The sequence below is a fragment of the Cydia amplana genome, chromosome Z, assembly GCF_948474715.1.
Source record: "Cydia amplana chromosome Z, ilCydAmpl1.1, whole genome shotgun sequence".
Lineage (NCBI taxonomy): Eukaryota > Metazoa > Arthropoda > Insecta > Lepidoptera > Tortricidae > Cydia > Cydia amplana.
Window position 1 is genome coordinate 30,926,826 of NC_086096.1, and position 18,990 is coordinate 30,945,815.

Genomic DNA, 18,990 nt, shown 5'->3' on the forward strand with positions numbered 1-18,990 from the left:
CACTGTTTCACGGGTGAAACGGTGCAGTTACTCAGACGTTCGGCTATTCATCGTTAGATGGCGTGCTTGTACCATATTAGAATAATGATATATGTAGGTTAATATATACTACCGATATAAGTAATACTTAGCAATAAGCACATTATTCAAAAGCAATCGTGCTGTTTTTTTCGAATAGGCTCATTAAGTAAAAATAATTGCGCAGTGTTTTATACAAATGTAGTTTAGAGTTCACATTAAAACCTATCGGTGAATGCATAGGTGCGTGTGTAATTAAAACTCTGTAAAGCTCTATATAACAGAGCTTAGTCGTATATTATAGATTTTAGTACCTATGTGTCCGCTGATAAAATAGCCCACATAGATATATGTAATTTAAGGTACCTTAGGTACCTAACGTACGTTTTATAATTTTAAGGCAATTTTAGCCTAGACAATTTTGAAGTTATGTAATAAACTTGATGCCGAATCCAATGCGCCTAAAATTGAAAAAAAAAATAGGTTCTAGTTCCTTGCAAACGTTCGTAGGGCAGTCGATTGTAAGGAAGAAAATTAAACTGTAAAAAAAGTGTGACCATGGAACCCTTGGGGCGCTTGTCAGACTCGCACTTGGCCGGTGTTGTTATACCTAATACCTAATTGGAATAATTACAACAAACAGCTTGTTTCCGTAATAATTATATACCTTAGTATCTTCGAACCTTTTTCAAGTACTTAGGTAAAAACTACTCTCTTTTTGTAAGCTGTTAGAGAATGATATTACTTTTGAAACGTAGTCGAATCTGTTACTTTTGAACCTTTTGATGCATACTGTTCAGTACTCCGTAAGAACACAAAATAAACACAAAGCGTCCAAATGTCGCCAACCAATAAATACGAGTACCTAGAGAGGCGTCAGGATGCGTTCGTGCTCTTATTTGTAATTTAATGTGCAATCGCTAGTCGATGCAAGTCGGGGGCCTGATTACAAGTGCGACGTGGGCAGAATGACACTGCAGGATTTAGCCGGCGGGACGACCTACCAAGAGCAGGCGTGGCTCACTCCGCGATTTCGTCGCTTTGCTACAGGTAGCTAAAAGTACATCCGTTCGGCCCCAATTTTGGGGAAAGCCATAAGCCGCGCGTGGCGCTGTCGCCACCTAGCGGCCATATCTGTGCTGATCGTAACATACGCGTTTTGTTAGAGAGTGAGTCTTCTGTATAACTTACACTATTATATATATTATACTTATTATTATATATATTATATTATACTTAGTACTATTATTTATTCTATGCCAAGAGCTGACGGTTTTACAAGTAATTTTATTCTATTTTCAGTGAAAACTAACTTGCGTCCCTATCAGAAATATTAGATTCTCAGATAATGTTATGCCGCATCACATTTTGCCCAAATAGCCCAATTGCCTAATTTTACGTGGTTTAATTGCTATCGGGATTTACCCAGACAATCGTGTAGGAAATCTTCCCAAACAGAGTGCAAAACTTAATGAGTTGCCACTGACCAAATTCAGTATTATTTTTGTGAGATTTATAAAGCTACAATCCCAGTTGATAGGCATAATATCACGAAAATGAACTCGTGCGTTATTAACATTTTTTGTAAGAGCTTATTTTGCAGTGAAGGTCACAGTATAGCGGTAGCATATTATTTATCTACTTCTAACAGGCCAATTCGAACGTACACTGCAATCAGAATTATATTTGAGTTATTTTATTTATACTTCGTTTTTTTAGCATTAGAAATAAGGTAAACAATCTTGATGTGTCTTTTAATTGAAAAACACATTTTTAAAATAAGTTACGGCAAATATGTAACAATTATGAATCTAATACGATCATTTATATTCTTCTGCTTTCATAAGTAATAGTTTTTGATTTTTAAAAAGCGTTTTTCAATTAAAAGACATGTCAAGATCGCTTATCTTCTTGTAAGTTCTTTCTAATGCTAAAAAAAACGAACTATAGTTACCGTGCATTCCGCTCGTGCCTGTCCGTACATGTACTGGCGTGGGCGAGACACACGATACCTAACTAAATAACATGATTCTGATGGCAGTGTACATTCGAATTGGCCTGTAAATAGCGCAGACATTCCTCTATGGCCCCCTAGACTCGGAAATGTAAGCAGACGGACATTTATCAGTAAATTTGCAAGAATTGTTCCGGACTTGTTTCGGGGTATCTGTTTGTGTACGTACTAACGAGCGCTCTGGCGCGCCGCGGGCTCTAACTGCTGGTATAGTATACCATGGATCTAGAAATAATGGATGTTACGTTTGGTACTTGCGTTGGCATATTCTTCGTAAACAATCTGGGCTTACATTAAATATATTAAGAGCCTTTTTAATGTACCTACTTAATATGTCAGTCTCATGGAACTTATGTTATTAAAATTAAAATTCGGGCGCAATGTAAGTTGGACTCGCTCATCGCGGTGGTAATGTCAGTGGAGTTAGCATAATACATATATTATCAAAATCTAGCAGATCCCTTTATAATTGGAGTTCTATTGCATTTTTTACCATTTCAATTTGTAAACCCACTTTTCTTTTTCTTGGCACTTTCCAGTCGCGATTGTTTAAGATACAGCTTTTTATAATGATTACTATCGAATGAAAAACTCTTCCACCTGCAGACTGCGTTGTCTGTTATCTATCTGCAAACACTTCAGTCGTCAAGGGCCCTCAGAGTAAGCGGTTGAGCGCCACGCATCCTCCGTTTACCCCTTCAAATGTTTTAGCACTTCATTTTCAGAACGAAAGCGGTGAACGCGGTAGGTTTATAAAAAAAATTGTCCTCTATTTCATTTTAGTAAATCCTATTTTATTGTAGTAAATGGTAATTATTCGTACCTTCTTTATTTCTTTCAAGTTTGCTATAAAAGCATTTTATATAGTATAGGTGTCGTTAGACAGCTAACCGATGCAGCCCGTCGAACCATTTGCGAAGAGTGCATGGCTTTGAAGTGAAATCAAAGAGAGCCCGCGGGCGGTGCGTGGGGACCGTAACCTAATTACCCGCAGACCTGCGCACGAGACGCGCATACTAACCCTCGCGTACTCATGTGCCGTCGGAAAGTTTCCAGATTTGCGAAATTTCCACATGGAATAATTTTGGTAATATTGTATGGATGACGCAACTTCCCATTTCCAAAATTCAAAGTTCCTTTATTTATTTAGAAAACTATCTCTTTTCTGTGTGCATTTGAATCTTAAAAAAAATGGTAGGGTTAGGTATTTGTATTGAAAACCCACAGCAAAAAGTATTAGTTTTGACAAAAAGAAAGAATATCAGGTACTTTTTATAAATAATCAATCAAATAAAATTGCGATGTTTGTTTACTCTTATTATTGGAAAGCCGCTAATACATATTCACAACAAATTCACAATGATTATAGTTTCCATAAAAAGTGGACCGTTTTCTATGACAGGTAACCACTTGTAAATGACAAAATTTACGTTTAGAATAGATTTAAAATCTTCCCCGTCAATCTGCTCCTACATTAAAGTACGAAATAAATACTTTCTTTACAGTTGTCTATGGGATTACGTGAAGAGTCGGTTTCCGGCCGAATCCTGTCTAAAGTTCTAAAGGACCTATTTCTGGGCGGCGCAGAGGTTACATTCGCGTTTACGTCTATCTCCGCCTACATATCTCACTGTTAGGGTACGTAGAGCCGTCAGGTAGGCCATTACTCAGAAAAACTGGCACCGGTACAAATTATGCAGTAGCGATTGAAATATGAGCGATATGGTTCCTTTGGTAAAAAACTGTCTATATTTGCCGTAAGCAAACGGTAAGAACGGAAGTGCGGGTTCATATATCAGTCGCGAGGCCCGTAAATATCCTTGAGCTCGTGCCGGATCACTCGCGGAGAATATATCGACTGATTATTTCACCCAACTCATGTGACTTGCCACCGGTGTTTTTAAATTGAAACTTACTTTTGTATACACGAAGGTATCTTTTACAATAATTCGACTGGATGCTGTACGAGCTTGAGAGAGTGGCTAGTCGATATCTCTTCTTAGTTTAATAAAGCATGAGTCGGCGCAACCTCCGCCCCTCGACTCTCCGCAAATACGCAAAGTAAACTGATGCATTATTAAATACCACCCTTCAGGTGCCCTCTTGTGCGTGAGGTCTTAGTTTCTGGTTCTCTCAAAGACCATACTTTTATAGGTACTTTTGCCGAAATATGGTTGTATTATTACAACTCCGACAATGTCCTTCTCCCTATAACCATAAGAGAAATTTTAATTGTATACTTAACTGCGTAACAAATAAATAAATAAATATTACATTTTATACAAATACCTACATACTCGTACTTAATAATTGAATAAATGCAAATATTATGTACGAGTAAAATCGCTACTCGAACATGTAAATAATAAATAATAATTGATAAGACATAAAACGGACACATCAAAAGAATATGATGATGATGTCCTCCCAGACGTATCTGTCGACGGCGACACCCGGACAAATCGGGTATTCTGTAAATTCTGACGTACATGGCATCGAGCCCAAAACACGGACCTAGAGAATAAACTGGATCGAGTACACGGGCCAAAAAGTGTGTCCACATGAGAAGTCAAACCAGAGCCTTGCATCTCGTTCTAATTAGGGTGACCATAAGTCATATGTATGTGGGATATTAGGATAAGTTTAAATGTATAGTTTGGCCAAAAATTTTTCTCATTCGTGCATAGTCGTAGAGAATCATACTGTCTTTTCCCTATGCTAGTATAAATGCTCCAGAAAAGGGATGGATATAGATTTTTTTCTCTTCTGTAAAACGCTTCACACAACCTTACTAAAGTGGTATCCAGACAAGACAATTTTTCGCCAATCTGATGAAATTCTCCAATCGAATCAGCAGGTGCAGACACATAAATGCCAATTTTCATAGTAATTATCTATGGAATGCAAATTTCCTGATCAAATCGACTGATTTGATCAGTCCCGTCTGGATACCACTTTAATTAAGTAAGTCAGTTATAAAAGCTGTTACAGATGGGATGAGCGTATTGGATCCCGATCATTGTTATACTTGGTCAACCAGATCTTGACAGTAGAAAAAGGGCGGCAAATTTGAAAAATTTAGGCGCGAAGGGATATCGTCCCATAGAAAATTTGAATTTCGCGCCTTTTTTTAATGACAAGATTTGGTTGACCAGCTATAATTGTGACGAAGGTGGTCCGCCGTACGTCCATTAAAAACACAGCTATATGTGAGAGCGAGACAGATGTCCAGGGTCGCGGACCGGTATACCCGTCTATTACAGTTTTTAACTAAGGCGCTTGTCACTAAGATAAGCATATTAGAGTTAGATCAAAGAGAATTCTAAATTCTCTTTAGCCCCCTCTAGACTATGTGCGTGAATCGCGGCTTCGCGCCGCGAATCGCGCACGGGTGTGGAGGGCCCTTTTGGTTCACTATTTATGCTCTTAATAATTTTACAAACTACCTATCACTATCAATATCATACTCATGGTGTGTTCATATACGTGATGGCTTCCCTTTTCCACACTTCAGCTATTCATTAAGCGTAAGCGTCATCGTACTCATCGTAGATCTGTGATTGCAACAAAATTTTCAAATTTGCCGCCTTTGTCTACAGACGGAAATGTGTGTTCAGTCTATATAGAATCGATTACATATATGTAAATAGTTTGAACCAACGTTTCAGTAATTAAATATTATGTTTAAATCACATAAATATGAATCTGTAATGTTTAAGGACTTTGGATTTAAATTTTGGCAATTATATAGCTCTCATTACGTCACTCAAATAATTAAACATGCCGAAATAAAGATATACCTATTTATGTAAACTTTTTTTACATTCAGTACGTAATAATAATTCTGCAAGATCGATCCACATCGTGCCGACATCATAGTCACCCTAATGAGTTTGACAATATCGTTTTGTATTTTTATCGTAAAATTGAATAATTGTGACTTACCTGTGAAAAGATATTCCACAATCAGCATAGCTTTCACTTCTACAACCCCTCACACAACATTTTTTTAACCATTTTTTTTAATATTTTACGAATAAATTCTGAGCGGCGCCATTTACGTATTTTGAAAATACACGAAAAGTTTGGGATACCAATTCATATTCAAAGTTACTACGATTTCTACCATGTTAAATTTAAATGCTTTATTTGTTGTGCGCATGTTTGGTTTAATCAGTTAATAATATTGACATCATAATTATTTACAAATTACTTAAAAGTTATCAGAACTGTAATCTGAATATAGCACTAAAATTGTATAAGAAGGTAATTAATTTCAGTAGTATATTGATATGATTTCTACCACAGTGGTATCTTTTTAACATTGGCAACATGTGCGAGTGAGACACAGGGCTCTGGTTTTTCTATCTCAAGTGGACCGTTTTCTCTAGTCTGGTACGAACAACTTTCTGTCTCGGTGATAAGGTTCAAATTAGTATGGCAAAAAAAGTGACAGTTCCCTCCAGTTTAAAACATTATAACTTCATGGCCCAAAAGAATATACGTACCTACACTATGCATTACCTAAATATATAGTGACAGCCAGATTGACCATAAACAATGCCACTTTGGCCGTCACTATTATGTATGCTAATATATGTTATATCGCAGTCTGTGACTGTATTGCAGCCTGTAACAGTCATTGGTGTGTAGGTATATAAAGTCGCAGCTTCCTTAAAATAACCAACTGACCAAATGGCTACCAACGGTTTGTGGGGTGCCAACAATAGCGTCGATTACCCTACTACGAATCGGTCGGTTCTGAATGTCCCTGAGAACATGTGATAAAATGAATGATATACGAAATAGATATTGACAAATCTATTGACTCGACGGTAATTAATCCCACTAAATTAGATTAGTTTACTTTAAAAACTTAACAGCTCACATAGAGGACAATAAAATATCCGTATCCTGTCGGGGATATATTCCGGTTGTTAGGATTACGAGTCGTAAATTATCTTCTTTCGGGCTGAGTTATTGCTGGCCCGGGCGACAGACCGTTGTTTTACGCCTTTAATGGGGTGACATTATAATTTTAGTTTGCTTTATAAATTATAAAATGCCTATTTTTATTTTAGGATCTGTGGAATAATTATGGTGAAATGCACAACTGTGTTACAAAAACTTTTCTCTTTCTTGATTATAAAATGCTAACAAAAATTAACTATTGATTAGGTAATGTTTGTTAGTTAGGAGTTTTCTGAAAATATTTGGTACACTAGGTTGGTACTTAGCCTGAGTATTGAAGAAAAGTTAATCGTTTAAAAGTTTGTGTTTAGGTATGGCAATCACTTTTTTGCCTTTTTTACGTTGTAATATCGTTTGTAGTTTATGAAATGAACACCAAAACCAAGTTTTTATTGAAATTTAAGGCCTAATTATCGTCACAAAACGGACAGTGATTAACTTTTCTTAACAACTCACGCTAATTGGGTAGGTACACTATTTTCTGCAGTTACGCGAATATCAGGATAGTTCATGAAATTCGATGACGATACAAGTAACTTGTTTTTCAAGTATCTGTCAATTATTTTTTTGTGTGTATTATTCCCAGATTCTGGTATAACCGACGTGAAATATTAATACAGATAATTTCTGATCTCGCCTTTATCCGGGATTATAAATTTCGTCGTATTTATTCAAGCGATAGAAAATTATAAATCTGTTTTTGAGGCTCTATCTTAAATGTATTTTCAATCTTCATTTTATGACTTATTATATTATCTTCAGCCATCATTAGGTTTTTATTGCTTTTCACGTAAGAAACGTTTGTAGGTTTGCTTAGTCTGACAGTTATTTTTTTGTCAACGAAGAAAGAAGCAATCACTTAAACTTAACAATTGAATCATCTGCTGTTTTTACTGTTTGTCGAGTGTTTTTATAAAAAAAAATAGCTGATTTGCAAGACCGATGTGATCCCATAAGTGTACACCGCGAACAAAGTTTGTGGGGTACACTAATAAGCTTTGATGATTCGAAAACTTTAGATAGTGCAATTGGCGGCGGATTGTCTACCTAATCGCAATTTGAAAGTAAATCTATTGCAACTTTGGCGAAAGCTGACACTGAAAAAGTAGAACACATTACAGTCATTCATTATTCGTGGCGCAGCGCAGGCAAACCTACGAGGGTGCTTCAGAACCCCCCAAAGGATTGTTTCAGTTTGCGCTCACGAGATTGCTGCATGATTTTACAGTTACGTCGCTTTTCTTCCAATATATCCGCATTCTTGATATAAAGTACATAAATACTTTGCCGTCAGTGAACGCTATACCTATACCTATTGCAGTCGTTGGTTGGTCGTCATTTTCGGTCTTCTATTTGGGTTTACTTATTTTAAACTCTATGTAAGTAAGTTGGATTTAATAAAATTGTACATATATAGGTACATTTGTCTTTAAACCACTTTAAGAGGCCGTGAGTAGTTTTCTTCTCAGATCTCGAGCTATTTTCTGTCATGTTAGTTTGATGCACTTCAGCCTGTGTTCATCGCTAACAACATCCGACGTGTGATTCCCGCCGCTCGTTTGACTGATTGAGCCATTTTTAGCCGTCGCCGGAGGAAGGGCCGGGCTCCTCTCTTAGAATAGCGATCGCACTAATTATCGCCCCTGTCGTCCTTCCCTGCCGACGGGATCTAGATAAATTCAACTACGATTTATATGAAATTCTACGCTCTGCTGATAAATTACGAGTGTGTTGGACACCGGGATTGTGAATATTTAGGTAATACTCATTTTATTCATTTTACCTGTCCCTAATTAAACTGGCCCAATTAACTTTGGTGACGATACAGTTGGTCTGATTATAATAAAATCTAGTTTAAGCTCGTTAACAGAAGATGACTTTTTAAAGAAAAGTAAATAAAAATCATGTATTCAAAAATAATTATCGACATAGGTAAATTAAGTTTGTTATACTTTCCAAATACTCGTATATATATCCGATTTTCTTGTTTTAACAAAATTTTAATTAAAAGTAAGTAAAAAATATCACTTTTGAGCACATGCCTACTTCTACGGACGAACCCACCTTCCATCATACCGCGGAAATAATGAAATAAATATTTAAAACGTATTGCCTGCAAATAATAAAGATAGATGTTCAAATATCACCAGATATAATAGGATCTCTGCGAAAAAAAACATTGCAAATGTTAGGTTCTCGCCACACTTTGAGCGACCCACTCCGCCGAGGGACACGCTCGCCACGAATAGATGGTCCGTCGTTCTTCAGATTCGAATACGTGGATCTTCTGTGAGTTATTCAATTTGTGTTTGCGCGCGGATGTAGAGCTGCGGCGACAGGATGTGGCAGGAAAAGTGTCGAGTACATACTCGATAATCTGAAACGGCACTTAATTTTTTATTTCAACAACTAACTGTCAATCCTCTGTTTTACATAACATTTGTTTTTGTCTTTGTCTCGAAAATGATTACAGTTTGAGACAAATTAAATTTTCTTTAATATTTCAGTATAGCGCTACATTAAATTAATTAATAAGAAAATCAAACGCCACTGTACGGTGGGGTGGGGGTACTTACATACAAAACTTATCGTTTTATTCGAATTGATGGCAAAAATTTACGGAATCGTATCTTTCACTTTGCATGTGTAACCTTGATCAGAATCTCATTCGCTATAACGCATGATTTAGGATTTGAAAGCCAGATCCAGCGGCGCGGGTTCTCGCGCGTGCATCTGCATCCCCGCGGGAGCGTGGCTGTGCCGCCAGCGCCAGGGCGGATCGATCCGCCCCAGTCGCGTGCCGGTCGCTCCACTGTACGAACGCCTGAAAGCCTCCGTGTCTTTAGGCGGGAACTCTATACGCGATCTATTTGTGAACCCGTTGCCAAGTTCAATACTACGGTTGTTTACTGTTTGACTGATTGTGCTTCGTAAGGCTGTTAAGACTTGTTGATATTACATTAGTGAGGTTGTTTTATTTCGGCAGCTGGTATCAAAAGATTTCGATGGCATTTTATTAGTTTTTTATTTTGTTTTATAGACTTTGGGCCGATATGGTCTAATTTGCTAATTACATAATTTGACAACTAATTCGTTACATTGTATGTGTAGGTACTATCTTTGAACGTCTTTGTAGTATTTATGTAACTTATTATTGATTTAATGTTGTTAGAGCTCTTTGACGTTGTTAGTAAGTAATTTTCAATTAGTATCAATTCAGTTCGGTTTAGAATTCCGATGAATAATACGAAAACACATAACAAAAAAGTATACACCTCTATGTTTACCTAATTAATTTATGTAGTCTCCTTCGTTTTAATAAAAACGATACACTTCAACGGTTTTATGATCTTAAAAGCAAGAAAGTCGCTTGGTTCAACCGGCCAGAAAGTTTTACATTTGAAGTAGGTTTTTATAGCACTCGTAAAACGAACAGTATGTACGGGATCCAGAATGGTACTGTGTATAACGTGTGTTCTGTGTAAATCATAGGGATGATGCTTTCGCGATAGTGATGATGGAAGGAAATCAATAGGCAATTTAAAAAGGAAGGAATTGTTTTACGCTACGACGTTGATGTCGCGCCATCAAATTCATAATTATAACTTACCTATACCTTTCTGCGTCTCTTCGTAGAAGTAGTACTTTCATAGTAAACATCCAGAACCACACCCTTTTAATCAGCCACAATCATTGCTGGGATAAAAAGTAAAAACTATCGTGTGATCTTTACTGGGACTCAAATTACATATCTCCATACTGAATTCATCAAAATCGTTCAGGGGTTTAAGCGCGAAGAAGGAAACCGACAGACAGGCAGAGTTACTTTTGCATTTATAAAATTAGTAAGGATTGGTGAGGAATTGAGGATTATTAGATGCCTGTTTTGTACTAGTATTAGCCAATCATATGGCCAATTTCATTATATACTTATTGACGACTCATTTTTGATGCTTGGTTCCTAAATACAAGTGATTATATGCATATTTAAGGAATTCGGATTGCTTTAGAGTTTTGATAGTAACCAACTAATACATATGAGTATGAGCACCATGCCTTTTAGTAATTGTACTACAGTTTATATACCAGCTATTGATTGTGCCCATAGAATTAGATGAACAAGAACAACTGTCAATCTTCAAAAGTGTGACCAAAAATGAAATGCAAGTGTGTGCGTAAATTGTCTATGTGAGATCAAAAATAGTGATGTCAAGTTACAACATATTAATAATCTGTCGATGTTTGATTGCTTTATCGACTACTTTTTCAAATGTGTTATTTTAAACGTTAAAATTCTACGACATTAAGACGTATAAATAACACTTGCACTGCGTGTGCTATCAAAATCCTTGCAGATTTATCTTAATGTAACTCTTACTGTGTGGGAAAGTGAAGTTTAAATTTATTGCTAAACATGAGCACCTTCAAAAAGGTATAATCGTTATTATTTCAAGTCGGTTATAAAAGCTAATATCTTAATGATGTCTTGTGAAGAAATAATTACAAAGCTATTAATATACCGACAAGTTATCGATACTGTCATATGAACATTTTGTCAAGCCCTATCGTAAAGTAACAGATTATGTTTTTACACAAAATATTTTAAATTATAGACTAATATGATAAAATATTAGCACACAAAGGAAGAAAAACTTATAATGAACTGTATAAACCGGCTTCTTACACTTTTTACGCTGTTAATTTGACAAAATATCGTTATGAAAATTTCGCTCGGAATATCATAAATCCTCTGAAATGAGTATTTGCTTGGATTATTTGGCCCTGTGACACTACAACCCGGCACACTACAAGACACCATCTTCACTGTTTTATTTTATTTAATACTTTTCGTCCTAATCCGTGTATATTTTTCAATTTGAAAATTACCGTGATACGCTCTTGGCCGTCAGCGGCCGTCGTCAAACTCAAAAGTGGTTACGTTTTCTCATTGGTAGTCTGACTCTTTCGCACTCATGGGATGTTCATATACGTGATGGCTTCCCTTTCGCACACTTAAGCTGTCTGTCAAGCGTGAGCGCGGATTCTAGGTCTGTGATTGTGCCATTCATATATCATACTGTCCTGCAAACGGACTTCTAATTTATTTATATATATACATTATTTGGCTGACCCCAAAACAAATTTGGATTCCCATTATAATTGTATTGTAAAGCATATGTCCCGTGCCAGGAAAGGCGCCTCCGTCAGGGACTTGACAGAGGTGATTAGTCCCTCTTCTCTCCCCTCTCCCCCCTCCACCCCGCATCCCGTACTTCCCTCTTCTACCACGTCGGTTGCCTTAATCCTCATAGACTAGGAATCCTCTAGACGGAGTTTAGAGCAATTATTTCATGAAACCGTTGCTGCCAAAAATACTGGGGGACGAGGTGAGCGAGTTCCGTGCCGTGATTGGTCCGTTTAAAGACACGGACGTCACACAAAGACACTTTGACTCGAAGATGGAGTATAACTGCCGTATATTTGTGGCAGAGGGGGAAACGCTACTATGCTCAGTCTAGAGGATGTCTTGTCTGTGTTAATCCTTGATACGCACACGGGTCGTTCTCGCATTTCGTGCAAATCGGTGTTTTCGGAAATTTACCAAAAATGTGGTGGCGTTTTCAAATATCTGTTAATGCAAGGTTGTAACATAGGGCCTAAAGTATATGTCTCTCCAATGAACAATTCTAAAAAGGTATGTATTTTCTTTATATGTACAATTAACACCCAATTTTTTCATTCATCTCTACATGTAACGCGTGAAGATATAACTTTGACCTACATTTTAACCTTAAGATACTACAAATAGAAAATTCGTTGTTTGTTTAATGAATGACTTATTTAGTTATGTTTTAAATCGTATAATATTAGAAGCTAGAAATAAATAATAAAAATTATACAGCCTTATAAGTGTATGGTTCAAGTAATTTCTTCATTACCGACGCGAGAAATAGATTAGCTATATTTTGCTATATAGCGAGGGTATATAGCGCCTACCGCCGATGCAACACATTGTTCGTCAGTCAGTTGGCCGCGTGATCTCGTAGCGGACGCCCGTGTGCCGCTGTTAGCGAAAATATATACGATCTCTCGGGTCGGGAAGGAGTGTGGTTCTCGTTAGTCTTCATCGCCATCGCGTGATTTATACAGTAAGTAGCAAGTGTACATTATTATAATTATACGTAATGAAGTGTTTTAGTGTCGCCTTTCAGATGGTTTATTCTGCAAAATTAAGGTCTGATGCCAACTGATGTAGGCGACAAAAACTTCCAAAACTTCATTCATATCGGTTTCATTCACTTCTTTTCCTTCCAATTTTACTGGGGAAGGTAATGAATGACTTAAGAAGGTAATGATAATATATTCGAGGCAGTGCATTTAATGGAAAGAGGCTTAGTTATTATAAATATTATGTTGTTATAAACATTTAAAACTGTATATGATAATAGGGGAGCCCAACCGGGGAGCCTTTGTAGTCTAAGATGGTCGACCTTCACCGATATGTCTGACGGATGAAACTTACATATTATGAAAGAAAATATGTTCCTGAACATAAATAAATAGGGTTGCTTAAAGAAATATTGTCAAGACTATTTTTAATTATTTTTTGAAAAAAAAACATTTTTTTCTTCAAATTTTACCGATTTGTCTGACAAACGAAATAAGTTCCAATGGAAAGTATACAACTTGTACAATATAAATCAACTAGGTTGCCTACCTTTTTCCGGTCACTATTATGTGGTTATAGGGTTGCTTGCGAAAATCCGGTCACAAATAAGGGTTGCCAGGCTTTTAAATAAAATAAAAAGGGAAGACTTTTAGCGATAACTCATAAACGGCTTAACTTATCAAGTTTGCTTTAATTTTGTTTGAATTAGTTTATTAAGCACTATTTTTATGATTTTTTTCATATTTTTTGGATCGATTTTTCAAAAGTTAGAAGGAATAACCGTTTTTTGTTCTTTCTAAATTATTATTTCCGAAATGGTTCACTTTATCAAAAAATGTTGTTTGCAAACTCCTATTTATTTTTAAAGACCTATCCAACGACACCCCACACTATAGGGTTAAAACGATAAAAAAAAATTTACATAGGTACAAAACGCGAATGATTTAAATATATTTTGTCTATGCTAATTTTTAAAAATTTGAAAACTATGTTTTATGTGATATGGTGCGCAGATGATCAAACCGACTTAACAAACACTTGGGGTTGACAATCTCGACTTATAATGATGATAAGTAAATGGTAAATGTACCATCTAGCTTGAACATTATAAGTTGAGATTGTCAACCCCAAGTGTATGTCAAGTCGGTTTGATCATCTCCGCAGTGCTTAAGACACATGTTTTTAATATTGTTGATTTTAATTGGTGTTAATTTTCTTGAAATACAGTTTTTTTATGTTCGTTTTCATAAGTTTGTTTCATTACCGTCCACTGATAAAATTACCATCTCGGCCGAATTCATTACCAGCGCGTAGTTCATTACCAGTAGCCTTATTAAATGAAAAGTAATAACGTTACAAAGGTGCCTTTAGCAGAAAAATGTTAATAAATGAATCCACAAATTGACGAAACTCAAAAGTTTACCATTTAAAAAAAAAATTACAAATCGAGAGAATCTCACCGATTTGCACGAAATGAGAGAATGACCCACACGCAAGGCCCCGCACACATTTTTATTTATCAACTTAATTGTTAACGTTAGGTATTTCATTGATATTATTTCATTAACAGTTTACTGAATCATGTATTCTTTTCCTCTAGAAGTCTACAGACTTATTAGTGGATATAATCGCTATTACGTATATATATCGGAGATAACAAAATCCACAATATAAATTCCATAATTAAAAATATTTTATAGGCATTGATTTTGAGTCAACATATTTGAAGATCGTCCAATCATACTGAGTTTACAAGTAACTAAATAGGTACCTACTCTTTATATTCTTACAGTTGCTGCAAGCTGCCACCTCTGTCTAAATTTCACGTAAAATTTCAAAAATTTGCCTATATAATCCAGTGAAATTGTAGAATTTTGTAACTTCTGCGTCAAATCCAGTAGTTCTTATTTTTTGCAGACTTATTTATGATGTCAGCCCAATTAATATAGCTTAGATTGGACCTGGGGATCCGACCTTTCCCCTCCCTTTTGGGGGGGGGGGGGTAGGCACGGTACGATCTCGTAGCTACTGGACCAAATCAGCTTTGTTTGACCTTAGGAACAATCGTGCCAAGCGGCATCGCCTGAGTCAAAAGTGCATACTCACTGCACTCACTTAGCACGAGCTCAATTTCAAAAAAATCTAAATTTTGAAAGCCTTTATCGGAAACTGTTCAATCTACAGAGACAGTTCTAATCTCGTATTGTAGCAAATTTTGTCTTCTTTAAAAACGTCTAAGGAACGTTCTATCAAAAAGTAGTCCTTTAGGGTTAAAATCGCCCAAAACTAAAAAAAACTAAATTTTCGCGGTTTTTTCGATTTTTGACAAAGTAGCGTTCGGCGCTCGAGGTCACAAACTTAGATTATTCATTGGGCCAACATCATAAACAAGTCTGCAAATAATCAGAACTACCGGATTTGACGCAAACGCAATAGTATTTTATGCAACCGTTGTTTAAGAGGGGTCAAAAAAGGCGAGTGGCGTGAGTAACAATTTGAGGCGAAGCCGAAAATTGTTAATAAAGACGCCACGAGTATTTTTTGACTCAGTTAAACAACGTTGCATAAACGACTTTTTCTACGACCAAGCACTTACTTTGAAAAAAAAAATGTAAATTTAATAAATATTTAACTAGTGGAATCATATAGGACATATATGTAGGTAAACAAACCAAACCCGGCCACCGCGCCCCGCGCCCCACGGCCGGTTGGTCAGCGACACCTTCTTGTAACTCATGAGGCCCTGGTACTTGCTCTTAGTTAAATTAAAATTTTGGATAGTTTTTTTTTTCACGATTTTGGCCACAGTAGCCTATGGAGACTAACAAGCAACGCTAAGCGGTGTTCGTAGTCTATGGATCTTGCTATATTAAGGGTGTCACATGCGCGTTTCTGACTTCTGAAGCAATTTTATTGTTTCTACTATAGAACCTAATGAATATTTTGTAAATTGGCAGCAATGCACTTAGTACTCATCTGTCAGAGATGACAATTAAAATTAGGTTGGCAACAATGTAATATTTCATACAATATTTTTTAAGTGGTGATTACACGAAGTATCGTAAAAGTACCAAAAAGATACTGCGTGTATGCACAAATACTGTTTTGGGGAATAGACTAAAGACTTGTCTTGACCACTATAACATAGGGGTTTAAAGGTGAGTGTACGACCTTTTAAATGACAAATAAAGGTACGGGAGTAGAAAAAATTTAAAAAATTACTGTATTAATATTGACGCATTAATGGTGTTACACTCAATACGTCAAGTGTGTTCGAGGGCTCCGGCAGGCTTGCCAAAAAGCTCGACGATAGATCATTAAGTTATCGCTTCCTCTTTTTCTTGATTTTAATTAATTGCATTTTGGAAGTTGTTTTAATTATGACAGTGCTTTTTTGCAGTAGATAGTACTTACTGCACCATACTGCATGATAAGTTACTGACGGAATTAGCCACATTTCATTATCAAATATGTCGCGTTAATAACCAGTCAAGTGGATCTGAGGTGTAGATCTCGCGAACTCCTGTGACTCAGCCATGTTGAAAATTTTCCAAAGAAAGAAACAGGGAACAAAATTCCTATAATTATCGAACTTGCCAACAAAATTTCACTAGAATCGGTTGAGAAACGCGACATATAATAAAAGAAAACGTATAGGTACGAAACATTTTTTCCTAATATGATACAGAGACAAGAAGGAATAAGTACCTACTTACGGCGCGATTCGGGAAATGAATTAGAGATTCACTAGATATGAAATAGTAAAGATATGTGACGTTCCATGGCAAAAGGTACCTTATGGCGGCTGGCGCTTACGCTATTATTAACGCCGCTCCAAAATTCTGCCGGGGCAATGGTACCTTTTGCAGTGAAACGTCACATATCTTTACTATTTCATATCTAGTGAATCTGTAAATCCTGTAAATTTCCCGAATAGTGCCGTAAAACTTGACTCGGGTGCATCATACATAAATATTATTTTTATGATAGCTATCTCGAAGAAACTTTAATTACAAATCCCTCTAAGCTACCTAAGTAATTGTATTTTTCTGTGCAACTATTATATTTTATTACTTTCATTAGCAGCAAGCTCCACAGCGAGGAAATTCCTATTAAACGTAGATTTTTTAAATAATAATTAAGAATTTCATTCGCTGTAGGAAGTCCTGTACCCGTCGGAAACAGCACCATGCGGCGAAGTCCGAAGGTATTTCCACCACGCGCTAAGTGAAATTGACGACGAGAAAATTTTCTCGGTAGGGTTATAAGATTTTTTTCTACTCGCGTATTTTTATTTGTCATTTAAAGGGTCGTGCACACACCTTTAAAACCCTACCTTATAGTTGTCAAGACAAGTCTGTAGTCTATTACCCAAAAAAGCATTTGTGCATAGAGTCTGTTCGGAAAGAGAAGAGTCGTGGAATGTATGGGGGCCAGTACATTCCACGACTCGTCTCTTTCCGAACAGACTCTACACGCAGTATCTTTTTGGCACTTTTTCGATACTTCGTGTATTGACCACTTAAAAAATATTGAATGAAATACATTGCCAACCTTATTTTAAATGTCATCTCTGACAAATAAGTGAACCATAGACATGTTTTTTTTAATTTCAATAATTCTTTTTCCGCCCGTACCCTCCATTATTGTTCTTGAATGAAAAATATTTGTTAAATTTACAATTTTATTTCAAAGTGCTTGGTCGTAGAAAAAGTATTGTATGCAACGTTGTATAACTCAGTCAAGAAATACTCGTGGCGTCTTTATTAACAATTTTCGGCTTCACCTCAAATTGTTACTCACGCCACTCGCCTTTTTTGACCTGTGTTAAACAACGGTTGCATAAAATACCCAGTGGCTCCAATATGAGTCGGAATTGTATGGATTTGAGAGGTCCTGGGAAACGAGGGGTTAAACAACGGTTGCATAAAATACTATTTTGTCCTTCCATACATTTGATGGACGTGCAAAAAAAATAACTTAGACCCTGAGGGCCTACCGAGAACCACGTTCGACGTGTTACCTCCCTGTCACACTTACGTACGAATTTACAAGTGCGACAGAGAGGCAACACGTCGAACGTGGTTCGCGGTAGGCGCTCTGGTCAGTAGTAGACAATTTTATTTTGTGCTATAAGGATATGGTGGTAAAAATACTTAGTCAAAATGCCTGCATTTAATTCAGTGAATTAACGGAAATAAGTGAAACTGAATGGTAACGTGAAATAAATAAATATAATACGACTGTAGATCAGTGTGTACTTACCTATTTAGAATTGATCGCTCCAATAACATTTGTGCCCAAGCGTGTGTGGAACTCTAATAGGCTTATCTGATTATCCTGCTGAGGCTTGTAGCGTAATGGATCCTATACGTATTATTACGAAACTATAAGCGTTTCATAGATATGTAATTATGTATATAATTATTAACCGTCTAGATAATTTTTATATTAAATCTAGTAAGTTACACCAAGTAAGCTTGCCTAATTCTGAAATATCTAATACAAAATTTGTTCTCCTATTTAAGTGACTGCTGTTAATGAACGTAATGTCAGTTTATTTACTAGATAGAAAGTTGTATCTCTAATCACTCTAAAATCACAGAATTTTTGTCTAATAATGTATGCCACCTAAAAGGGTATACGAGCCACCTTACTAGTATAAATAAATTATCATGCAACATTGTACAACCGTTATCGCTTGATACTTAACAAACTAAATATTTTCAAGTTTTCGTTGTTTCGTTTAACATATGTAGGTACATATTTACTAATTTAAATTACTTTATACAAGTTGTATGATTCTGACCTGAAAAAA

General features: G+C 36.3%; 1 protein-coding gene across 1 annotated transcript in view; it reads left to right on the forward strand.

The window, feature by feature from the left end:
* Positions 1 to 18,990, forward strand: part of LOC134661126 (protein sickie) — a 231,065-nt gene that overhangs the window by 2,058 nt on the left and 210,017 nt on the right. The window lies entirely within an intron of this gene.